Below are 27,401 nucleotides of genomic sequence, written 5' to 3'. Positions count from 1 at the left end.
AAGTGTTTGGGCCCACATGGGCCGTCTTATTGGCTTTGGGTCCATTTTCATTGATTGACTGTTAAGGTTGCACTGGTCGCCCGAGACGACTGTGGACCTAGTGTTAAGGCGGTAGCACTTTTAGGTCCCGTACTGATGAAATGACTGATATACCCCTAATGCTATGTTTGACTATACTCGAGCATGACATTTTGCATACATGGATTATATTATGACATGAAATGTTGCATGGGGTGGGTTTGATATATTTGAAGGAAGTGTATTATATTGGCAGCTCTGCTACAATTACTGTTTAATGCCACAACAGGTGCTATATTTGGAGTGTAGGGATGGGCGGGTCGAACTTATCCCTACATGGAGTGTAGGGCTGGACGAAGTGGAGTGTAGAAGATGGACGGGTAGGACTTCTGTTGCATTACTGATACTGTTACTGTAATGGGCTAAGGCCCACATTGATACTGCTACTACTATGGGCTAAGGCCCACACTGATACTGGACTGTCATTGTAATGGGCTTAGGACCAAATTATACTTGTCTAATTTTGTTAAGGGATTACACACTGAGTTTTCATAAACTCACCCTTCTACTTTTCTGTGCAGGTAATCCTCAAGCGGGTCGGTGTTGCAAGGGACTCGATGGGGGCCACACAACCGTTTCTGTTACTATTTTAAAATTTTAATCTTTAAGTTATTTTCTCGAGTTTTGTTATGTAATAAGGCCTCTCTAATTTTTATTCTGGTTTGGGATTAATTATTTTGATTTATAGTTGCTAGCAGTAGAACGCGAATTTTCAAAAGATAAATGTTTTCAAAACATCACGCTATTGCAATATTTTCTACAAGCTTTCGTAAACAGACATGGTCTTAAAAGTTCAATAACAACCTAAAATGAGTAACACTTTGCTATATCAACTTGGGTTTTTAACAACGAACAAGAAACTCTAGATTTTCATCACAATGAGGTTTTTTATAAATAACGGATTTTTCCAATGGAACTACGTTTTTCAAAATTCACTTCAGTATGACATCGCAAATTTGACCATAACGTCTAGGCCGGGTTTGGGATGTTACAGATTCAGATGATTTTGATCGAAGGTCACAATAGTCGTTTATCTGTACATCCGGGTAGTACGAAAATGTATAATGATTTGAAAAAGCATTAGTGGTGGTCTGGAATGAAAAGAGATATCTTTGACTTTGTTTCGAAATGTTTGGTCTGTCAGCAAGTTAGAGTTGAACATTAAGTGCCATCTGGTTTGTTACAACCAATTATGATTCCTGACTGGAAATGGGATAGAGTGACGATGGATTTTATTTCGGGTTTACCTCTATCTCCACGAAAGAAAGATGATATCTGGGTTGTGGTTGATCGATTGAAAAAATTAGCTCATTTTATATCCAGTAAGATCTGATTACTCGCTTGATAAATTAGCAGAGTTGTACATTTTCGACATTGTGAGATTGCATGGTGTGCCATTGTCCATTGTGTGAGACAAAGATCCGAGATTCACATCGTGATTTTGGAATAAATTGCAAGAGGCTTTAGGTACGAAATTTCACTTCAATACTGCTTTTCATCCGTAGACGGATGGTCAATCCGAGCGGATTATTCAGATCCTCGAGGATATGTTGAGATGTTGCATTCTTCAGTTTGAAGGTACGTGGGAACAGTATTTTCCATTGATTGAATTCGCTTATAGTAACAGTTTTTAATCGAGCATTAAAATGGCACCGTATGAATCCTTATATGGTCGCAAATGTCGTACACCTTTGTACTGGACTAAGCTCAATAAGAAAAAGATTTCTCCGGGTTGATTTGAAAATGAGACTGAACAGAAGTAAAAGTGATCAGAAATAGTTTGAAAACAACTTCCGATCGTCAGAAATCATACACAGACTTGAAACGAAAAGATATTGAATTTGTGACCGGTGACAAAGTGTTTCTAAAAGTATCTCTGTGGAAGAAAGTACTCCAATTTGGCAGAAAAGGAAAATTGAGTCTGAGGTTCATTGGGTCGTATGAGATTATCGAGCATATCAGGCCGGTTGTTTATAGATTGTTATTGCCACCAGAGCTAGAAAAGATTCATAATGTATTCCACATATCGATGCTTCAATGGTATAGATTTGATCCATTACATGTGATTTCTTTGTCTGAGATTGAGATTCAGTCCGATATGACCTACAAAGAAGAGTCGAACTATATCTTAGCTCGAGAGATTAAAGAATTGAGAAATAAGAAAATTCCATTAGTAAAAGTGATGTGGAATTGACACAGTATTGATGAGGCTACGTGGGAGCCCGAAGATACTATGAGACAACAATATCCGAATCTGTTCAACGGTAAGATTTTTTGGGACAAAAATCCCTAAGGGGGAGAGTTCTAACAGCTCGATTTAGACCTTATCAGAATAGTGGTTTCGAGACCACAAATCTGAGTCAAAAAATATTTTAATATTATTTTCCGTGCTTATAATATGTGAATTGACATGTGTGAAAATTTCGTATGAAAATTTAATCGTTTCGTTTGCTTAATTTCATAAGAGGACCTAATCGCGTAAAATGTAAAAGTGGCCTTCTATTTGTTAAAGTGCCTAATTGCTATGTCTCTTTAATTGTGAGGTCCTTATGTTGTTATTTGACCATCGAATGCATTGAATGACATTAATGGACATTAGTTGGTGGAATTTTCAATGTATATTATAAGGTTATAATAGTAAATTGTGTATTAATGTTTATTAATTAAACAAAACATAATATTGGCTTCATTTATTCATCATTTGGCCGAATATATCATAGGAGAAAGAAAGAAAACTCAAGCTTAGGGTTCGGCTAAGAGATTTGGTGATTTAGGTATGTATTTTGTTCGGTCTTTGATAATTTTTACGTTTTTGCGATCGTTGCTTAGAGTTCTATAAAGCCCATATTCAAATTTCTGAAATTATTGATGATTTTGAGTTGAGCCATTGATGAAACTATGAGTTTTATGAAGTTTGATGATAGCATATGGAAGTTATGTGTTGGGTTAGTATATTTTGTCTTTGAATTTTTGATGAATTTGAGTAATTTGGGCTAAATTGTGAACATTAGATTTTGAGGGACTAAAATGTGAAATAAATGAAATATATGGACTTATATGAATACTATTAAAATTTGGCTAAGCATATCTGTAAGGAAATTTTGTGTATTTTGTGATTTTTTGAATTAGGGACTAAAGTGTCAAAATGTGAGGGCTAATTTGTAAAATGCCATAAATATGTGTTTTTGGATTGATTTGAATGAATGTGATTTTGAATAAGTTAAATTTGAATTTATTTAGATCAAGAACCACAGAAAACAGAATTAGATCGAGGAAAGTCGAAAGTCGTCGAGTAGTCAATTTCGTCTATTCGAATCCATACGAGGTAAGTCTATATACAAATAGATGTGTTTTTAATTGAATTACTATTGATTATATGCTATTGAACTATGATGAATGACTATATGAGTTGAGAAATATGAGACATCCGAGAAAGTATCGACAAAGTTTCGACGTTCGAAAAGCCCCGTACAAACCTTAGGAATAATTAGGATACATATATCATGACATAGGATTCGATATGTGTTTTTGTGTAAGACTACGTCTAGGACGTTGGCATCGACTTATGATTTACGTGTAAGACCATGTCTGGGACATTGACATCGTATTTGATTTCGTGTAAGACCCTATTTGGGACAGTGGCATAGATATTTGATTACATGTAAGACCACATCTAGGACGTTGGTATTGTATGAGCTTTCCGAGCTATCTGCATATCCTTATGATTCTGAACGGTTCAACGGGCATTTTGAGAAATGAATGATTATATGAAATGTGTATCTAATTCAGGTACATTTGAAATTTTATATCATATTTTATGTTGAAAGTCAAGTATATGTATCTTTGTGATCAAGTGATTATATGTGACAAAAAGTATGAGAAAATATGCTATATGTGCAAATGAATGGGGAAAATGTGAAATATATTTGAGCTATGTGGTTTGTGATTGTATTTGGCTAAGGAGTATATGTATATTATAATGTGATCGTGTGATTTGTAACAAGTAATAAATATTTATAATGAAGATCAAACCTAGACTAACTATTATCACGACGAAAAGGCAAGCGCACCTATCGAATAATAATATAGTAACAGCAAGATCGGGATATCGTACCCAAGGGAACCAAAAGTACCAGTAATAACTATCGCTTTATTATCTAGCCTAGGAATAAAAGGATTTGTTTATTAAACTAATTATCGAAACTAATTAACTAATTTAATTAAAGAGAAGAGAAAATTTGGAAAAAGACTTGAAGAGAAGCAATTGATAAAGATGACAACCAATGAGGAATCAACCTATATTTCACTTGTTATCTGACTCTGAACCGGACGATTTATTCACTTGACTTGATCCGTGAGACTCCCTAACCTATGTTATTATCCCTTTCGAGACTAATAATGTCTAACCCTCAGTTGAATTAATCGAAATTTATTTCTTAATTAAAACCCCTAGAGAAGCAGTAAATCACTCTATGGACTCCCATATTAGGTTTCACCCTAATCCGGCAAAATCTCGTAACCCTATTTTTAAGCATTCGATCAACTCCGCTTAATTATGCCAATTCTACTCTTAGGCAGGGTCTATTCCTCCTCTGCATAAGCACATCAAATCATGAATTAATACCCAAAATATTAACTCAAGCATTAAGAACACATAATTAAGAACAAATCAAGTATTTATCATACAATTCAAATAATAATAAGAATATCCATCATAGGTTTTATCCCCCTTAGGAATCTAAAGGGTTTAGTTCATAATAATATAATAGTACATCTCAAAAGTATAAAAATAACAAAACATGAAGAAAACTCTAAAACCCCTGAAAGAATTCTGAGAGAGATCTTCACTCTTCGAGTAGCTCCAGATTTTGGGATGGATCGTCTGGCTTCCTTCAAGTAATTCCTGGCATGTAGTTCTGTGTTCTAGAAAAGTTCTGGAAGAGGCCTCCTCTCTAGGTCATACTTAGGGAGTTTTATAGCCTTTGGATTGGCTTTCTTCCTCCCTAAGTACCATTTTCCATGTAAAATACAACTCTTTGAAAAAGGGACACGCCCGTGTGCCACGACCGTGTGACGTGGTTGCTAGGTCGTGTTCGATCCGTTAAATTCCCACGGCCGTGTGGGCTCAACGGCCAGGCCGTGTGAATCGTGTAAGCTTTAGTCGACACCCTGAAGGCCACGGGCATGTGAGATGCCCATGTGGCATGGCTTAGGCGTTGTGATCTTCTCGATTTGGTTCGTTTTGTCCCTTTTTGGCTCCTTTTGACTCTTGGTGCTCTCCTGAGTACAAAACATGAAATAACCGGATTAAGAGCACCAAAATCCACAAATCTAGTAGTAAACATCCATAAATATGCTAAGTATTTCGGGTAAAAGTATGTATAATTCAGCGTTTATCAAATACCCCCACACTTAAGCATTTGCTTGTCCTTAAGCAAAACTCTCATTTACTACTAGAATTCATTCTTTTCAATCACATGATCAGTATTGATAATATTACAAACTATTCGACGAAAAATTATACAATGAGAATTTAACTTTAGTCCTAAATATACAAGAGATGACATCCTCACTAAAGATTCACTCAAATCACTCAAAGTGTTTAAGGTTCAAGATTAAGCACTTGATTGTCTAACATGAAAAGTTATTACTATAGGCTTGCATGAAAATCAAATCTCCACCACTCATAAATGATATGATACACTAATCAAAAGGTCTTTGCATGGTTGTAATGGGGTTTAGGTTATAGGTATGGATACAAGCTGAAGAACAGGGGTTAGAATCAAGATAATTTCAATATGTTACCCCACTATCAAAAACTTAATTACTGAACCACACACAAATATCTAGAACTATTTTACATGAGTTCATGACAACTTTAGCTTGCTAAGAATTACATTTTTTTTTAGAACAAATCAAGTCAATACAATACAGAAATCATACTTCATGATTTAGTAACAAAAAATGGGAACATAGTGAGGTAATAATATTAAATTTAATCTCGATAAAAAGGTAAATTAAGTAAGAGGATTTCAAAAATAATGGGTTAATGGGTTAATGATAAGGGTTAATCAATTAAAAAAAGTTAGTAGGCTCAAAGGGGGTTCGCTAAGGGTTTAATTATGTGGGAAGCTTTTTATAGAGTAAATGGGTTAAATCCTAAGTGCCTTTATCATCTTAGTATATCAAATCATACGTGTGATCTCGACATGTATAATCGAAGCAAGTTCTAGAATAACAGTTCAATGTTGACACATTCAAACCACAAAAGAAGTGTGCAAGAAAGAAAGCTAATGCTCAAAAGGCTCAAAAATCTCACCAAAAATTTAGGTTTTTGATATCATTTCTGTATACTTAGGATTTCAAGATAATACCTCAATTTAGGAGAAATAGTTTAAAAATTTTATTTCTCAAAATATCAACTTATCATGCTTGATTCTTTAAGGTCCTATAATCAAATAATCATGCATAATTCCCTTGGTCTAATTCATGACATATCAACAATAATTATAGATCAATTAGAATTCATTCTATCAATATTATGAGAAAATCACTTACGCACAAGACCAAATTCATGGATTTGAGATAATGCAAAAAGTTAGGTTTCATGTTCATCCCCCCACACTTAAGATGTACATTGCCCTCAATGTACAGAGATAGATTATTCAAAATAAAGAAAATCATAAGAGGAAAGGAGGTGAAACCCCCTATTATATGGATGTGGAGCTTGATTCTGAGGATGGTGTGTTCGGGGAAAGTGATAGCTGCCATTGTTCTTGGCTAGATGAAGAAATTGGGTCGTTGAACATGGCACTCGTGAGGTATTGTTTCCCTTTTATTTCCTCATTTCGTAAAATATTCCTAGCAGCTTTGCTTGGAAGTCTGTAGAATCATGAAGAGCTTATTAAGAGTTGGTGTGGAAAAGAGCGTAGTGGAATTACTTGTTAGAAATACCAGAAAATAGAAAAAAGTAAAATTTACTAATATAGATATGTCTTTCAAAATAAAATAATAAAACTGAAATGAAAATAAAAATCAAAAGAAAAATAAAAATAAAATAAGTAAAATAAGAATAAGAATAAGACTAAATAATAAAAAAAGGAGGATTCAATGATCCTCATCGGTGGGACCCTCAGGTGGTGGTGCTAGAGTGGCGATGTGAAAGTGCTGGCACAACTGCTGCAGCATGGCCTGCATATCGTCCATCTGTCGGTCCCATCGTCGATCTCACTCGTGAATTATCTCAAACTACGTAGTGCAATACTGCTCAAAGTGGGCGAGTCGGTCGGAAAGATGTGCCAATGAAGTAGCTGCATGAACTGGTCGTTCCCTAGGTGGCACGGTGGAATACTCCTCATGCTGTGGGGGAACATCATCAGGGATGTCTTCAAGATCCTCCTCGTCAATGGCATGCGAGAGACGGTACTGAGGAGGATCGGTCCCACGTTGGCACTCGATCATCCTTATGTGCATCATAGTCGTGATGCCCTATGGGGACATCTGACCTATCAGGGTAAGTGCTGATGACTGGGCCGCGGTGTTGAGGAGGCCGAAGTGTCTGGCAAGGCGTGTCACGTAGGGGCCGATTGAAATTACTCCCTTCCTATGCTGCTCGGTCTGATGGAGAATGGCAAAAGCAATGAAGTAGGCCAAGTCAGTCACGTGTGCATTCGCCATGCACCATAAATAGTAGGCGTCGTGGGTGTTAACGACACCAGTGCTCTCTCTCCTTCCGGTCAAGGTGTGTACCAATATGGCATGGAGATAGCATAGGGAAGGGGGGAGAGTTGAGGCCTTCGAGCGGCTGGGGTCGTAGGTGGAAGAGAGCGTTGCCAAAGCCTTCCAGAACAAGGAGGGGGAGATGTGGATATTGCGTGGTAGTGCATTCATGTCCTCCTTCTCCATAAACTCATCGGTGTAAAGTCCCAGAGCAAATCCAAACGCTAGAACACTCATCGCACGAACTAGACCGCCTAATCGGAAGTGAATGGTGCCTGGGTCGTCATTGTTCGTCATCACCACCTGTAAATGAAAAATAGAGCATAATTCTAAAGTTACCTCTAAATAAGTGGGCTCGATAATAGCGAAGAACCGTTCCCATGGGTCTGTGGAAAGGAGGGCGTGGATGGCATTAGTGAGCTGGACTTGCTCTATAGTAGCCCAGTCGATGCAGCGACCTGTGGTTATGGGTCGTACGCGTAGTATCTGAAATAGTTTCTCCTACGAAGCTTGCGAACATTCAAGGAACGGGTGCCGACCTTCGGCTGTAGCACGTACCGAGGAAGAACTTGGTCCCCTACGTCTCTTTAAGGAAGGGACCGAGGCCTTCTCGCGTCTTGATGACGACATAATGTACCTGAAAATTCATGAGCATTGATAGAATCCAAGATACATCAGTAGTTAAGCAATAGGCCTAAAATTAGTATATGCTATTTAGTAGCTTAAACAAGTCAAATATAGAAAATTCTAAAGCAAATTCCTAACTTGTCTAAAACATATTTGTAATAGTAACAATATCTATACAAAGCATGTAGAATACTAATGTAGCAACACAAATTGGAAAAATAAGGTTGAGAAAGTGAACTAAAGGCTGTTGTAAGGCGGTACACAGGCATGTGGTGGTGAGCTCGGGCGTGTGACGCGGAGAGGAAGCCGTGTGGTGGGAAAATAGAGGGTATAGGGAGGGGGAAATAAGGATGAATGCAAGGGGAGTGGATTTCAGGGTGGTTTGGGGGTTAAAGAAGTGAGAATCTAGGGAATGGTGGCTGGAATAGGGGTTAGGGGTTGGGGGAGGGTAGATTTCTGGTATGGTTTTGAAAGGAGGAAGAAGATGAACAGTGGTTTGTTTATATAGGGTAGGGTCACACGGCCTAGGGCCATGCCCGTGTACGTTGAGGGTGAGCCTGTGTTTTTCAAATTTTTCAAGTAAAGTCGTGCCCGGCTACTATCACACGCCTGTGTGTCTTAAGCGTGTGTCAAACACGACCATATCACACGGCCGTGCCTAGCTTTGTTCGCTTCTCCCACGCTCGTGTTTTATGGTAGCACGCCCGTGTGTTGTTGTACCCGGCTAAATGGCATGGGCGTGTCGCACGCTCGTGTCGAAGAAACAAAATCGAGCCTTGTCCCTGGCATGCCTATGGTTTTCTATCCCCACGCCGTGTTTTTCCTATCAAGTTCACCCACGGCCATGTCGCACGGCCGTGGGGATTTATCGCACCCCGTGTTTTAGGGAAATCATGTCCTGCTTCAACACGGCCATATCGCACGGCCGTGTCTTTTCCCCTATTTGGCCATGGTTTTAAGCATGCCCATGTGTCTGGCTGTGTGTGCTGAAAAACTTTACAATTCAAAGACTAAGTTAATTGATTCGAAGTGTGAGAAGTTAAAAATAAAGAAATCAAAATATGTTAGTGCTCGGGTTACCTCTCGAGAAGCGCTTATTTATAGTCTAAGCTCGACTTACCTCTCTGTTGATTTATCATGGTGGTTTGAGGAGTTCGTACTCCTCGTTCCTGCTGTCAGTCTTAAAATAAGGTTTTAATCGGGTGTTATTTACCTTAAAAGTGCCGAAATTGGGATGACTCACCTCAACCGTACCGAATGGGAAAATACTGAGTACCATAAGAGGGATTTCCTCATTTGGTGTGGTAGTGGCAATGTGGGGATCTGCGGCATCGAGTAAGACTTTATCTCCAACCTGAAGTTCATTAGGAGAGGTATCGGGCTTGTTTTGGTGTAGTTTCAGTTTATCACATGTTCTCGGTTTGTGTGCTCTCCATTCATCTAGCTCCTCTATTTGAAGCCTTCATTCCTCATGGGTGTCTTTGTTCTCTACATGATAATAGTGCACTGTCTCCATTGTCTTGGTTCGAGGGGGTTCTAGCAAGGATGATTGAGTATTAGTTTTATCATCGACAGGTTTTATAGCATTGTCTTGAGTTTTAGAGGTTTTGACTGAGTCGCGTGCTTGAAGTGTTATTGCGTCGTCACCTGCACGAAGTGTTAGCTCTCCTGTGCCTACATTAATAATGGTTCTGGCAGTTGCTAAAAAGGTTCGTCCTAAAATTAAAGGTACCTTGTTATCCTCATCCATATCTAAGACAACAAAGTCTACTGGGTAAATAAACTTATCAATTTTAACGAGAACATCTTCAATAATACCCTTAGGAAATCTAACCATTTTGTCAGCCAATTGTATGCTCATCCTAGTCTGTTTGGGTTTACCAAGATCGAGTCGTTTAAACATTTTATAGGGCATAACATTTATACTTGCCCCTAGATCAGCTAAAACATTATTCACAGATAAACTACCAATTAAGCAAGGAATTGTAAAACTCCCTGGATCTTTCAATTTGCTAGGTAGCTTATTCTTTAGAATAGCTGAGCAAACTGCATTGAGTTCCACATGCAATGTAGCGTCTAATTTCCTTTTATTGCTCAGAAGTTCCTTTAAGAATTTTGCTAAGTTGGGCATCTGCGAAAGAACTTCAATAAAGGGTAAGTTAATATGTAATTTCTTTAAGAGTTTGACAAAATTACCGAATTTTTCTTCTGTCCTGTCTTTCGTCATTGCTTTAGGATATGGCACACGAGGTTCATGATTCGTACTTACCTGTTTGGGGTCATTATTGTTTACCTCTTCTCGTCCTTTGTTCATCGCGTTGTTTTGCTGTATTTCTGGCTCGGGTGCAATGAGTCCGTCCTTATTTTGAGTGTTAATTGCATTGAGGTGTTCCTCGGATTAGGTTCAGTATTACTTGGTAAGTTACCCTGTGGTCATTCGAAGATTAGTTTGGACAGCTGGCCTATCTGAGTTTCGAGTCCTTGGATCGATGCTTGTTGATTCTTAAGTGCTATCTTGGTATTTCGAAAATGGGTTTCTAACACCGAGATGAATTTAGAAAGCATCTCTTCAAGGTTTGGTTTCTTCTCTTATTGATAAGGTGGCTGTTGAAAACCCTAAGGATTTTGTGGCTTTTGTGGCTTTTGATTCCCTTGACCACCCCAGGAGAAATTTGGGTGGTTCCTCCAACCTGCATTATAAGTATTACTGTATGGCTTATTTTGAGATCTAAAGTTATTGTTACCCATATAGTTGACTTGTTCTTCTTCAGTTGTAGGATTGAAGGATTGGTATTCTGTATGGACACCTCCTCCGCTTGAGTCACACCTCATTACTGGATGTACCTGCGTAGAACCAAGAAAACTATCAATCTTTTTATTAAGCAGTTCTACCTGATTAGAAAGCATGGTGACTGAATCGATGTTATAAACACTGGCTATTTTTGTTGGCTTTGTCCTCATAACTTGCCATTGATAGTTGTTCAGTGACATCTCCTCTATGAATTCATAGGCATCTTCCAGTGTTCTATTGTTGATGGTTCTGCCAGCAGCTGCGTCAATCATTTGTCTTGTCGAGGGATTCACACCATTGTAGAACGTTTGAACTTGCAGCCAAAGCAGTAACCCATGGTGAGGGCACCTTCTCAGTAAGTCCTTGTATCTCTCCCATGCAACGTAAAGTGTTTCTAAATCCATCTGCACAAAAGAAGAGATATCATTACGTAATTTAGCCGTTTTAGCTGGCGAAAAATATTTTAGTAAAAATTTCTTGGTCATTTGTTCCCAAGTAGTGATAGACCCTTGTGGTAACGAGTTCAACCACTGCTTGGCTTTGTTTCTCAGTGAAAAAGGAAATAACCGAAGACGAATGGCATCATCAGAAATGCCATTGATTTTGAATGTATCGCAAAATCAAGAAAATTTGCCAAGTGCGTGTTGGGATCCTCATCCTGTAAACCATCAAACTGAACAAACTGCTGTATCATCTGAAATGTGTTAGGTTTTAGTTCGAAATTATTCGCAACAATAGCAGGTCTAACTATACTAGACTCAGTTCCTGTTAAAGAAGGTTTAGCATAGTCATACATAGTACATGGAGCAGGATTTTGATTAGCTGCAATTGCAGGAGGCAGCTGATTGCCTGGGTTTTCGGTCATCTCTTCGGTTGGGGTTTGAGTATCGTCTCTCGCTCGTTCTCCGTGTATCGTAAACTAAGCCTTATTTCTCTTTGATTTCTACGAACTATACGATCGATTTCTTCGTCAAAAAGTAATGGTCCTGATGGGTTTCTTCTAGTCATAAACTATCAAAACCTGACAAGAGAGAGAAAAAGTAAATTAATAAATAATAAAATAAAATAAAATTGCAAGAAAAATAAATGGCTAAAGTAATAAAAATTTAGTGTTCCTAATATTTCAGTTCCCTGGCAACGGCGCCAAAAACTTAATCGCGTGATTCGTAACAAGTAATAAATATTTATAATGAAGATCAAACCTAGACTAACTATTATCACGAAGAAAAGGCAAGCGCACCTATCGAATAATAGTATAGTAACGGCAAGACCAGGATACCGTACCCAAGGGAACCAAAAGTACCAGTAATAACTATCTTTTTATTATCTAGCCTAGGAATAAAAGGATTTGTTTATTAAACTAATTATCGAAACTAATTAACTAATTTAATTAAAGAGAAGAGAAAATTTGGAAAAAGACTTGAAGAGAAGCAATTGATAAAGACGACAGCCAAGGAAGAATCCACCTATATTTCACTTGTTATCTGACTCTGACCCGGACGATTTATTCACTTGACTTGATCCGTGAGACTCCCTAACCTTTGTTATTATCCCTTTCGAGACTAATAACGTCTAACCCTCAGTTGAATTAATCGAAATTTCTTTCTTAATTAAAACCCCTAGAAAAGTAGTAAATCACTCTATGGACTCCCATATTAGGTTTCACCCTAATCTAGCAAAATCTCGTAACCCTATTTTTAGGCGTTCGATCAACTCTGCTTAATTATGCCAATTCTACTCTTGGGCAGGGTCTATTCCTCCTCTGCATAAACACATCAAATCATGAATTATTACCCAAAATATTAACTCAAGCATTAAGAACACATAATTAAGAACAAATCAAGTATTTATCATACAGTTCAGATAATAATAACAAGATCCATCATAGGTTTTATCCCCCTTTGGTATCTAAGGGGTTTAGTTCATAATAAAATAAGAGTACATCTCAAAAGTATAAAAATAACAAAACATGAAGAAAACTCTAAAACCCCTGAAGGAATTCTGAGAGAGATCTTCAGTCTTCGAGTAGCTCCGGATTTTGGGATGGATCGTCTGGCTTCCTTCAAGTAATTCTTGGCATGTGGTTCTGTATTCTAGAAAATTTTTGGAAGAGGCCTACTCTCTGGGTCATACTTAGGGTGTTTATATAGGCTTTGGATTGCCTTTCTTCTTCCCTAAGTCCCTTTTCCATGTAAAATAAAACTTTTTGAAAAAAGGGACACACCCGTGAGCCACGGCCGTGTGACGTGATTGCCAGGCCGTGTTCGATTCGTTAAATTGCCACAGCCGTGTAGGCTCAACAGCCAGGCCATGTGAATCGTGTAAACCATGGTCGACATCTCCGAAGGCCACGGGCGTGTGAGATGCTTGTGTGGCAAGGCTTAGGCCGTGTGATCTTCTCAATTTCATCCGTTTTGTCCCTTTTTGGCTCGGTTTTGACTCCTTTTGACTCTTGGTGCTTCCTGAGTAGTAAACATGAAATAACCAGATTAAGAGCACCAAAATCCACAAATCTAGTAGTAAACATCCATAAATATGCTAAGTATTTGGGGTAAAACTATGTATAATTTGGCGTTTATCATGATGCTTATATGTTTATATTGTTATGTTTATTTGTAACACCCCATACCCGTAACCCACGTCGGAGCGGAGTACGAGGGATTACCTAACTCGATCTCATGCACACAAACATTCCCAAGTCAAATTTTAAACTTTTTCAGTTTCTCCTTTGAACTTCTTATTATGGACCTACGAGCCCCTAAACAACCATTAAAAACTATTCGGGACCATTCCGAGTCCTTAAATCATCTATTGAAATTTTACCTTTGAAATAGGACACATGGCCGTGTGGAAAGGTAACACGCCCGTGTGGCTATTTCGACATGGTCATGTATATGGCTCGTGTAGCTCACACAGCCTAAGAAGTACAGGGACACGCCCGTGCCCTCCACTCATGCAGAGTTAATTCTAAAAGCACACCTACAGGGTTTTCATATGGCCTGGCACATGCCCCTGTCCTTTAGACAGCCATGAGACGCCCGTGTCCTAGCCCGTGTGCAAAAACATGGACATTCTGTTTCTGACGTCAGCATCCCCAAAATGTCACACGGCTATGGTACACGCCTATGTGCTAGGCTGTGTCCTTCATACAGATGAGACACATGGCCGTGTCTCTGCCTGTGTGTTTACTACCATGCAAACTAACTTGAAAATTTTACATGCAGGGGGCACACGGCCGGATCACACACCCATGGGGCAGACCATGTGTCACACACAGTCTAGACACATGCCCGTGTGTCTACCCGTATGGACAATATAAGGCTATTTACCAAGCCTCTTTGCCACCTTTACTTACACAACCTACACAATAACCACCAAATCCAATATAAGACTATCTCAAACAACCAAATCATCCACAAAAGACAACATTCCATTTACGCATTTTACTCAGCCATCAAAATAACTTCATTCTATACAAATCAAATTAACATTAGACATCATTTGAGACTTAATAAAAAATGAGGGATTTATCCCAAGCCAACACATTTGGCCAAGTTAATATTAACACAAAACATAAGTCTAGTTCCCTATACATGCCATATTCAAAAATATAAATCAAACTATACCGAATGCTTCGATTGATAGTGTGATCAATATCTCTGACTTCCGTTGAGCCCTGAGCTAGATAGGCAGCACTATAAGAAAAAGGAAAGGAGAGGGAGTAAGCATAAAGCTTAGTAAATTGCATTTAAATAAATATACAACAACAATTTTACCGTTCATTAATAAGCTCATAACACAAAAGTAGGTGCAAGCATAACTTACTCATCACTATCCATATAAATATCATAGCAATATCGATTTATATCTCATACATTTCAAATAGGTACCTGTACCACTCACAACACGGTTATACCATGCGCATTAACTTAAAGTCATAATACTCACCGTTGAGCCATTCAGAACACTATTGAATATCCATTAAGCCTCAAACGTGGGTAAGGTGCCGATGCCATAACCTAGACATGGTCTTACACTAGCTCATATCTCATGTCGACATGGTCTTACACTGATTATCATCTTGTGGCTGATGCATGTCCCATACATGGTCTTACACTGGCTCTTATAATGTGGCTGATGCATGTCCCAGACATGTCTTACACTAGCTCACACAAGCAACCCAAACGTCACGACATAAATATCTGATTTATTTTCTAAGGTTCAATCGGGAATTCTTGTAACAGCCCAAAATTGACCCTAGTCGGGAAGTGGTTTCGGGACCACAAAACCGAGTCATAAAAATAATTGATTTCCATATTCTATGCTTATTATGTGTGTACATGAGTATGTGGAAGTTTCATTCTCCAATTTTTCCAATTGCATGAGAAATTATTAAATAGGGATTGATATGAGACATGGTGAAAATATGATAGGCTAATTTAAAATGGTCTATTAATGAATGTTGTGAAAATGATGGGTTTGCATGTCAAATTACCCAAAATTTGAGCTAGTGGTTGGCCATGCTATGGGTGGAAACGTGTTGGGAACATGTTGGCCTAGTGAGGTATGTAGGAAAAAAATAAAATAAGGGGCATGGGCATAAAATAATGAAAAGGAGTATGATGAATACAAAAAAAAATGTGTGTAGTTGTTTCCCCCCCCATTGCCGTGAGCTAAAGAAAAGAAAGGAGAAAATTTTTGTTCATCCTTTCTCATCTTCATTTAGCCGAAACTAGAAAGAAAAAAACAAAGAAAAAAATGCTCACCCTTTGGTTCATCCTTGGCCAAAAATTTTAAGGAGGAAGGAAGAAGAAAGGTTGAAGAGGTTCGGCCATGCATGTAGCTAGGCTAAGGTATGTTTGATGATGTTCCATGAGATGCATGCATGTTTTAGTTGTTAGCTTGAGTTCTACCTAGCCCATGGTCTAAATCTTGCTATGTGATGGAAATGACACTCGGCCATGGATGCATCATTCTTGGTTGATGTTTGATGTTGTGGTGATGAGGCATGAGGATGAGTTAAGATTCGACCTAGGTGGAGTTTGTGTTAATGCCATTGCATGCTAAATATGAAGCTTGTTAATGATACATGTGATGGTGGCTTGATGATTCTTGAACCTCCTTTTTAGCATTTTTGTGTGAGCACATATGTGCATTAGTTGCTAAATGGAGAAGAATCGGCTAGCAAGTTGTGTGCTAAGGCCGAATATAACTTTTGCATGTTAATGAGCAATGCATGTGTTAAATTGATGGAAAGGGAGAGGATGCTTTACTAGTGTGTATATGTGTGTATTAGCCAAGTTTTGAACTTGAAACAAAAGGGTGTTTAGTCAATACAAGTGACCATACTTGTAGAATGTATTAAGTGTTGAAATCGGCCCCAAAATAGACATGCATATTCGGCCAAGGGGGAAAAATTAGCTAAAATGTTGAGTTTGATTCATGATTCCGTACATATGTGACTTTAATGTCTAATGTATAAATATGGGCTAAGTGCCTTGTGTTCCTCTTTTCGATGCTCAAATGATTAAATCAATTTATTTGTTTAATTAAGCTCAAGAGCAAAGGGGAACTAAATCCGATAAAGGGAAGGAAAAAGTGGTCGAATAGCTATCGGAATCGTTCGACAACACCCGAGGTAAGTTCTTGAGTAAAAGAGCTTAAATTATGATGTGATTAGATCATGTTTTAAGCAAATTAAAATCATGCTCTTTGTGTGGCTATTGAGCCGAATTTGCAAGAATGATAAATGTCTTGTGTTTGAGTTTTGCTAACGAAAATGAAATACGAATGGGCCATGATTTATTGTTAAATGTGCATGGTTATTTGAATGATGTCCGGGCTAAGTCCCGAAGGCTTGTGCTAAGTGACAATATCCGGACTAAGATCCGAAGGCATTTGTGCGAGATACTAATTCCGGGATAAGCCCGAAGGCATTTGTGCGAGATACTAATTCCGGGCTAAGCCCAAAGGCATTTGTGCGAGATACTAATTTCGGGCTAAGCCCGAAGGCATTTGTGCGAGTTACTAAATCCGGGTTAAGTCCCGAAGGCATTTGTGCGAATTACTATAACCGGGCTATGTCCCGAAGGCATTTGAACGAGGAGCTATATCCGGTTAAATTCCGAAGGTACGTGATTTGGGAATGAATGAACTTGCTGTAAAATTCCAGTTAATACTCTCGAAACATCCCAACATTGAGGTATGTTTCGTATGTGCTTGAATTTAGTTGAGCCCTTACAAATAAGTATTCGCTCAGTTGATAAACGAGCTACCGGCCTTTGGCTGATTTGATCTTTTGTGTATGTACATAAGGGTTGATAATGTGAAGCAAGTACGATATCGTAAATTTGTGCATATGAAATTATCCGTTTAGCTATATGAATGCTATACTTTTGTTGTGCTAGAATTCCTTGCTCAAAACTTACTAAGCATAAATTGCTTACTCCGTTTCATTGCTCCTCTGTTTTATAGATTTGTTTCTCCAGCTATCGGACTCGGGATCTTGAGGTCAAAGTCGCCCACACTATCAAAGCCCCTTTTTGGTACAATTTTGGTTGAACTTCGAAATGGCATGTATAGGACTACCCGTTTGTTGTGGGTCGTGGACCCTTTGGACTTGTATAAATTTTGGATAGCCATGCGAAAATGGCTTATATGTGTTTGAGTATAATGTTATAATCATTTGGTGTGGATATGCTTGACAAGGATTGGCCACGGGGATGGTTAATCACTTTCATAAATTGTGCTATTTATGCAAAAAGGGCTAGTTGAATCATGGAAACCATGAAATAGGTAAAGTCTACCTTAAAGGCAAATGCTGACAGCAGCAGTGATGTCGATTTGGAAAATCACTAAAAATAGTAGGAATGGAATTAAATAGTGAATAAATTATGTAAACAAACCTTGATGAATATACTTTCATAGGAAAGTAACGAAACAATCATACGGACAGTATGTTAAGAGATATTCAGGTTCTCGTGAGACAGGGCCAGAACGGTTTCTGGATTTCCTGTTCCGACTTTGGAAATTCATTATAAATTAACCAGAGATAATTATGAGTCATACCATATATGGATAGATTCCTCTCTGAGTCTAGTTTCTATAGAAAGAAACGACATCAGTATTGGATCCCTGTACAAGGAGATATCCAAGTCGTAATGCGCAAAGGTTAGGGTAGTCGATCCCTGTAACATGGGAGTCTTTGACTAATAAACTGTACTAATTGGCCCGACCAAAAATTCTAGAAAAAAATATGTAGATGGGAATATGAGTCTAGTTTCAGGGAAAAATCACGAAACTGATTTTCGAGTTGTGAAACTCAAGATATGATTTTTAAAGCGACTAGTACACAGATCGGCAGTGTCTGGGAAATATTTTTATAAGGGGTTTAAAGTCTGTTAACACCTCGTGTTCGACTCCGGTGTCGGTCTCGGGTTTGGGGTGTTACATTTGATTGGTATCAGAGCTACGGTTTAGTCGATTCTAGGACTACCGTAATGCGTTGGGTCTAGCTATACATGCCATTTTATGTGATTACTTGATAGTGTGGTGATTTCTGACAATTGTAAATGTGTTTATTTATAGTAATGGATCCCGATCCCGACCGAGAGGTAGCTGATGATCTTGAGAGTGTAGCGCCTGCTCCCGCACAAGGGACAGTGCCGGCGGACTCTCAACCTAATGCTAGTAACCCGAATGATGAAGCTAGACAAGCTTTCTATAGCGTGATGAATGATTGGTTCAACCAATACATTCGAACTAATACGGCTGTTCCACAACCTCCTTCCCGACTAATACAACCCCCGCACCTACAATACCTCTGGTAACTGACCAAATAAGGTCAAATAAGCCCCCAGTTGACAGAATCCGAAAACATGGGGCTACTGAATTTAAGGCTACGGATAGCGACGATGCCGAGCAAGCTGAATTTTGGTTGGACAACACTATCCGGGTACTCGATGAGCTATCTTGTACACCCGATGAATGCCTAAAGTGTACTATCTCCTTGCTACGTGATTCTGCCTACTATTGGTGGAGTACTCTGACTTCTGTTGTGCCCCGAGAGCAAGTAACTTGGGAGTTTTTCCAAACTGAGTTTCGGAAAAGTATATCAGTCAGAGATTTGTTGATCAAAAACGGAAGGAATTTCTTGAGCTTAAGCAAGGTTCCATGTCGGTTACTGATTACGAGCGAAAATTTGTTAGACTTAGCAAATACGCTCGGGAATGTGTTTCGTCCGAGGCTATTATGTGTAAACGCTTCGAGGATGGGCTGAATGAAGATATAAAAATGTTCGTTGGCGTTCTTGAAATACGAGAGTTCGTAGTACTTGTCGAGCGAGCTTGTAAAGCCGAAGAGCTTAGAAAAGAAAAACAAAAAGTTGATGAGGGAACTGGAGAGTTTCGTAAAAGATCTTCGGGAAAGTCTCTTCAACAGGCATCGAAGAAATTTCGAGATGATGTGGGCTGGTCGAGAGGCACTTCGGGCCTTTTTAGACGAGATCGTGATCGACCCCCTGTGGGTACACGAGGCACTTCGGTCGCCAGTATTGGGAATGAACGTCGAGACAGAACGAAATGTCGATATTGCGGTAAATGGCGTTCGGGGAGTTGTAGATTCCCTGACCGCTCCTGTTACAAGTGCGGATCAGTTGACCACTTCATTAAAGATTGCCTGAGGTTGTCTGAACAGAATGTAAATCAGAGTGGGAAACCGGGTGCTACCACTGCTCGAGGTAGACCATCTGGAAATACGGGCAATGCTAGTGGTGGCCAGAGAGGATCTAGAGATGCTACGACCAGATCCGAGGCTCGTGCGCCTGCTAGAGCTTATGCTATACGTGCCCGCGAGGATGCTTCTTCGCCTGATGTTATTACCGGTACTTTTACTCTCTTTGATACTAATGTAATTGCTTTGATTGACCCCGGTTCTACTCATTCTTACATATGTGAAACCTTAGCATCCAGTAAGACTTTACCTATTGAGTCTACTGAATTCGTAATTCGGGTGTCAAATCCCTTGGGTCGTTACGTGCTTGTCGACAAAGTGTGTAAGAAATGTCCCCTAGAAATTTGAGGTTCCTGTTTTCCGGCGGACTTGATGCTTTTGCCGTTTGATGAATTTGATGTTATTCTTGGTTTGGATTGGTTGACCGCGCATGATGCGGTTGTGAATTGCAAAAGCAAGACTATTGATTTGAGGTGCGCAAATAACGAAGTAATCCGAGTTGAGTCTACGGACTTGGAGGGGATGCCAGCTGTAATATCAGCAATGTTGGCCCAGAAATATGTAAGAAATGGGTGCGAAGCATACCTTGCATATGTACTGGATGACAAAGAATTAGACAAGAAACCCAAATCTGTGAATACCCGGATGTTTTTCCTGAAGGATTACCAGGTTTACCACCTGTTCGGGAGGTAGAGTTTGGTATTGAGCTTGTACTTGGGACTACGCCGATTTCGATAGCTCCGTATCGTATGGCACCAACTGAGTTAAAAGAGTTGAAAGCTCAGTTGCAAGAATTGACGGATAGAGGTTTTGCTCGACCAAGTTTCTCACCTTGGGGTGCACCAGTATTGTTCGTGAAAAAGAAGAACGGAACCATGAGGTTGTGCATTGACTATCGTCAACTGAATGAAGTGACGATAAAGAACAAATATCCGTTACCACGTATCGATGATTTGTTCGACCAACTGAAGGGAGCCTCAGTGTTCTCAAAAATAGATTTGAGATCGGGCTATTATCAGTTGCGAATTCGAGATTCGGACATACCCAAAACTGCCTTCAGAACGAGATATGGTCACTACGAGTTCTTAGTGATGCCGTTTGGGCTCACTAATGCCCCTGCAGTATTTATGGATTTGATGAATCGGATCTTCAGACCATATTTGGATCGGTTCGTAGTTGTGTTCATTGATGACATCTTGGTCTATTCAAGAGATGAGACCGAACATGCTGAGCATCTGAGGCTAGTGTTGCAAATTTTGCGGGATAAGCAGTTATATGCTAAGTTCAGTAAGTGTGAGTTCTGGTTAAGAGAGGCTAGCTTCTTGGGTCATGTAGTATCCGCATCGGGTATTCGAGTTGACCCGAACAAAATTTCAGCCATACTTAATTGGAAACCTCCGAGAAATATTACTGAGGTTCGAAGCTTTTTGGGGCTCGCCGGTTATTACCGACGATTTGTCAAAGGTTTCTCGATGATAGCCACACCAATGACGAAGCTACTTCAAAAGGATGTTAAGTTCGAATGGACGGAGAAATGTCAGAAAATTTTTGATCAACTAAAAAACTTATTTGACTGAAGCTCCAATTTTAGTGCAACCCGAATCAGGCAAAGAGTTTGTCATTTATAGTGACGCATCCCTACTTGGGTTGGGTTGCGTATTGATGCAAGAAGGTCGAGTTGTGGCCTATGCGTCGAGACAATTAAAGCCACATGAGAAAAATTATTCGACCCATGATCTTGAACTAGCTGCCATCGTATTTGCTTTAAAAATATGGCGACATTACTTATTTGGTGAGAAGTGCCATGTATTTTTGGATCACAAAATTCTCAAATATTTGATGACTCAAAGAGACTTAAATCTGCGACAAAGACGTTGGCTTGAGTTGTTGAAAGATTACGAGCTTGTCATTGATTACCACCCAGGAAAGGCTAATGTGGTTGCGGACGCCTTAAGCCGGAAGTCATTGGTTGCTTTACGAGCAATGAATGTGCATTTGTTTGTTCTACCTGACAATGTGTTAGTTGCTAAATTAAAAGCCAAACCATTATTGATTCATCAAATTCGTGAAGCCCAGAAAGTTGATGATGATTGTTTGAGGTTCAGAAGTCGTTTGTGTGTTCCAAGGAGTTCGGAACTCATTTCGATGATTCTGAACGAAGCCCATTGTAGCCAAATGTCAAGTCACCCGGGGAGTACGAAAATGTACAACGATTTGAAACGTTGGTTTTGGTGGCATGGTATGAAACGAGACATCTCCGACCTTGTTTCGAGATGTTTAATATGTCAACAAGTGAAAGCGGAACATCAAGTGCCTTCAGGATTACTTCAGCCGATCATGATACCCGAGTGGGAATGGGATCGAGTCACAATGGACTTTGTGTCTGGACTGCCATTGTCAACAAGTAAGAAGGATGCGATTTGGGTTGTTGTCGATAGACTGACTAAGTCGGCTCACTTTATCCCCGTGTGTACGAATTTTTCATTGGATAAACTAGCCAAATTGTATGTTTCTCAGATTGTGAGATTACACGGGGTACCTATTTCTATCGTGTCGGATAGAGATCCGAGATTCACCTCGCGATTTTGGAGGAAATTGCAAGAAGCTTTGGGTACCAAGCTGCATTTTAGCACTGCTTTTCATCCCCAAACCGATGGTCAATCTGAGCGGATAATTCAGATACTTGAGGATATGTTGAGATGTTGCATCCTCGAGTTCAGTAGTTCATGAGAACGGTATTTACCTTTGATTGAATTTGCTTACAATAATAGTTTTCAATCAAGTATTAAGATGGCACCTTACGAGGCTTTGTACGGTCGTAAATGCCGTACACCATTGTTTTGGACCGAGCTCGGTGAAAGTAAAATTTTCGGAGTTGATTTGATTAAGGATGCCGAACAGAAAGTAAGGGTAATCCGTGAAAGTCTGAAAGCAGCCACAGATCGTCAAAAATCGTATGCGGATTTGAAACGAAGGGACATTGAATATCAGGTGGGAGATAAAGTGTTCCTTAAAGTTTCGCCTTGGAAAAAGGTACTCAGATTTGGCCGTAAGGGCAAGTTGAGCCCGAGATTCATTGGGCCGTACGAAATCTCCGAACGAGTTGGTCCGGTTGCGTATAGATTGATTTTGCCCCCTGAGCTTGAAAAGATTCACGACGTCTTTCATGTTTCGATGCTTCGACGCTATCGATCTGATCCATCGCACATAATTAGCCCATCAGAGGTTGAAATTCAAGCCGATATGAGTTATGAAGAAGAGCCGATGCGTATCCTAGCTCGTGAAATGAAGGAGTTGCGAAACAAAAGGGTTCCGTTAGTGAAGGTGTTATGGCTCAAACACGGGATCGAGGAAGCTACTTGGGAAACCGAGAGCTCGATGAAAGAATGATACCCAAACCTATTTACCGGTAAGATTTTCGGGGACGAAAATTTCTTAAGTGGGGGAGAGTTGTGATAGCCCAAAATTGACCCTAGTCGGGAAGTGGTTTCGGGACCACAAAACCGAGTCATAAAAATAATTGATTTCCATATTCTATGCTTATTATGTGTGTACATGAGTATGTGGAAGTTTCATTCTCCAATTTTGCCAATTGCATGAGAAATTATTAAATAGGGATTGATATGAGACATGGTGAAAATATGATAGGCTAATTTAAAATGGTCTATTAATGCATGTTGTGAAAATGATGGGTTTGCATGTCAAATTACCCAAAATTTGAGCTAGTGGTTGGCCATGCTATGGGTGGAAACATGTTGGGAACATGTTGGCCTAGTAAGGTATGTAGGAAAAAAATAAAATAAGGGGCATGGGCATAAAATAATAAAAAGGAGTATGATGAATACAAAAAAAAAATGTGTGTAGTTGTTCCCCCCCCCATTGCCGTGAGCTAAAGAAAAGAAAGGAGAAAATTTTTGTTCATCCTTTCTCATCTTCATTTAGCCGAAACTAGAAAGAAAAAAACAAAGAAAAAAAAATGCTCATCCTTTGGTTCATCCTTGGCCAAAAATTTTAAGGAGGAAGGAAGAAGAAAGGTTGAAGAGGTTCGGCCATGCATGTAGCTAGGCTAAGGTATGTTTGATGATGTTCCATGAGATGCATGCATGTTTTAGTTGTTAGCTTGAGTTCTACCTAGCCCATGGTCTAAATCTTGCTATGTGATGGAAATGACACTAGGCCATGGATGAATCATTCTTGGTTGATGTTTGATGTTGTGGTGATGAGGCATGAGGATGAGTTAAGATTCGACCTAGGTGGAGTTTGTGTTATTGCCATTGCATGCTAAATATGAAGCTTGTTAATGATGCATGTGATGGTGGCTTGATGATTCTTGAACCTCCTTTTTAGCATTTTTGTGTGAGCACATATGTGCATTGGTTGCTAAATGGAGAAGAATCGGCTAGCAAGTTGTGTGCTAAGGCCGAATATAACTTTTGCATGTTAATGAGCAATGCATGTGTTAAATTGATGGAAAGGGAGAGGATGCTTTACTAGTGTGTATATGTGTGTATTAGCCAAGTTTTGAACTTGAAACAAAAGGGTGTTTAGTCAATACAAGTGACCATACTTGTAGAATGTATTAAGTGTTGAAATCGGCCCCAAAATAGACATGCATATTCGGCCAAGGGGGAAAAATTAGCTAAAATGTTGAGTTTGATTCATGATTCCGTACATATGTGACTTTAATGTCTAATGTATAAATATGGGCTAAGTGCCTTGTGTTCCTCTTTTCGATGCTCAAATGATTAAATCAATTTATTTGTTTAATTAAGCTCAAGAGCAAAGGGGAACTAAATCCGATAAAGGGAAGGAAAAAGTGGTCGAATAGCTATCGGAATCGTTCGACAACACCCGAGGTAAGTTCTTGAGTAAAAGAGCTTAAATTATGATGTGATTAGATCATGTTTTAAGCAAATTAAAATCATGCTCTTTGTGTGGCTATTGAGCCGAATTTGCAAGAATGATAAATGTCTTGTGTTTGAGTTTTGCTAATGAAAATGAAATACGAATGGGCCATGATTTATTGTTAAATGTGCATGGTTATTTGAATGATGTCCGGGCTAAGTCCCGAAGGCTTGTGCTAAGTGACAATATCCGGACTAAGATCCGAAGGCATTTGTGCGAGATACTAATTCCGGGCTAAGCCCGAAGGCATTTGTGCGAGATACTAATTCCGGGCTAAGCCCGAAGGCATTTGTGCGAGTTACTAAATCCGGGTTAAGTCCCGAAGGCATTTGTGCGAATTACTATAACCGGGCTATGTTCCGAAGGCATTTGAACGAGGAGCTATATCCGGTTAAATTCCGAAGGTACGTGATTTGGGAATGAATGAACTTGCTGTAAAATTCCAGTTAATACTCTCGAAACATCCCAACATTGAGGTATGTTTCGTATGTGCTTGAATTTAGTTGAGCCCTTACAAATAAGTATTCGCTCAGTTGATAAACGAGCTACCGGCCTTTGGCTGAGTTGATCTTTTGTGTATGTACATAAGGGTTGATAATGTGAAGCAAGTACGATATCGTAAATTTGTGCATATGAAATTATCCGTTTAGCTATATGAATGCTATACTTTTGTTGTGCTGGAATTCCTTGCTCAAAACTTACTAAGCATAAATTGCTTACTCCGTTTCATTGCTCCTCTGTTTTATAGATTTGGTTCTCCAGCTATCGGACCGGGATCTTGAGGTCAAAGTCGCCCACACTATCAAAGCCCCTTTTTGGTACAATTTTGGTTGAACTTCGAAATGGCATGTATAGGACTACCCGTTTGTTGTGGGTCGTGGACCCTTTGGACTTGTATAAATTTTGGATAGCCATGCGAAAATAGCTTATATGTGTTTGAGTATAATGTTATAATCATTTGGTGTGGATATGCTTGACAAGGATTGGCCACGGGGATGGTTAATCACTTTCATAAATTGTGCTATTTATGCAAAAAGGGCTAGTTGAACCATGGAAACCATGAAATAGGTAAAGTCTACCTTAAAGGCAAATGCTGACAGCAGCAGTGATGTAGATTTGGAAAATCACTAAAAATAGTAGGAATGGAATTAAATAGTGAATAAATTATGTAAACAAACCTTGATGAATCTACTTTCATAGGAAAGTAACGAAACAATCATACGGACAGTATGTTAAGAGATATTCAGGTTCTCGTGAGACAGGGCCAGAACGGTTTCTAGATTTTCTGTTCCGACTTTGGAAATTCAGTATAAATTAACCAGAGATAATTAGGAGTCATACCATATATGGATAGATTCCTCTCTGAGTCTAGTTTCTATAGAAATAAACGACATCAGTATTGGAGCCCTGTACAAGGAGATATCCAAGTCGTAATGCGGAAAGGTCAGGGTAGTTGATCCCTGTAACATGGGAGACTTTGACTAATAAACTGTACTAATTGGCCCAACCAAAAATTCTAGAAAAAAATATGTAGATGGGCATATGAGTCTAGTTTCAGGGAAAAATCACGAAACTGATTTTCGAGTTGTGAAACTCAAGATATGATTTTTAAAGCACTAGTACACAGATTGGCAGTGTCTGGGAAATATTTTTATAAGGGGTTTAAAGTCTGTTAACACCTCGTGTTCGACTCCGGTGTCGGTCTCGGGTTCGGGGTGTTACAATTCTACTATTTCTATTATCATCATACTTTCTCAATTCCGCAATCAAGCAATTCATGCTATATTAATTCAAATATAATTCAACACATACATAAGCAATGTAGTTGTATTATTTACATACAACATACCTCGGATTACAAAATGTGGCGACTAGTTGATTTAGTCGATTTGCTTGGCTTTTCCCTTGTCTAGATTCAGACTTGGTATTTCTTGATCTATAATAGCGAAATGAACTCATTTAGTCACTAAATAAAATTAGGCAATAAAAAATTCACATTTTTGGTAAAATGACCATTTTGCCGTTAGACTTTGACAAAATGATCGTTTTACCCCTAGGCTCGAAAATCAATTTTTATCGAATTTCTTCATATCTTAAGCTTAGCAGAACCCTTTTTACTCTTATAGCAACTCCAAAATCCCACTATTTCACACACTTAACATCTATTTTACAACTTATGCAATGGAGTCATTTTTGGTGTTTTCATTCTAACACCTTTCACAAAAGTTGTTTATAAGACACCCAAGACTCATTTTCTTCCATAAAAACTCTGCAAACATCACAAATCCTTTCATGGAAAAACTCTACTCTCTTAATCATTTTACAAAATAGTACTGTCATTTGAAAGCTTATGCTCCAAGGGTCTCAAAAGTACAAAAATATTCAAGAAAAGCCATAAAATCACTTACTTGTGAAGGCTTAAAGTTGCTAAAATTTCAAGCTCTTAAAACCCCATTTCTTGCTGAAAATTTTGGTTGAGACAAAAGAATGGATGAAAAAGATGAAGGCTAGGCACTTAGGGTATTATTATATTACACCTTATGTCATCATC

The 27,401-nt window shown here is 39.0% G+C and overlaps 1 non-coding gene across 1 annotated transcript; it reads left to right on the top strand.

Annotated features, from left to right (window-relative positions):
- The first annotated feature begins 11,545 nt into the window (after positions 1 to 11,545).
- Positions 11,546 to 11,652, top strand: LOC121213392 (small nucleolar RNA R71). Its single transcript, XR_005908773.1, has one exon. It is a non-coding gene; the product is annotated as a small nucleolar RNA R71 (small nucleolar RNA).
- The last annotated feature ends 15,749 nt before the right edge of the window (positions 11,653 to 27,401 follow it).

Source organism: Gossypium hirsutum, chromosome A13, assembly GCF_007990345.1.
Source record: "Gossypium hirsutum isolate 1008001.06 chromosome A13, Gossypium_hirsutum_v2.1, whole genome shotgun sequence".
NCBI classification, from domain to species: Eukaryota; Viridiplantae; Streptophyta; class Magnoliopsida; order Malvales; family Malvaceae; genus Gossypium; species Gossypium hirsutum.
This window is presented reverse-complemented; position numbering and strand designations above follow the sequence as displayed.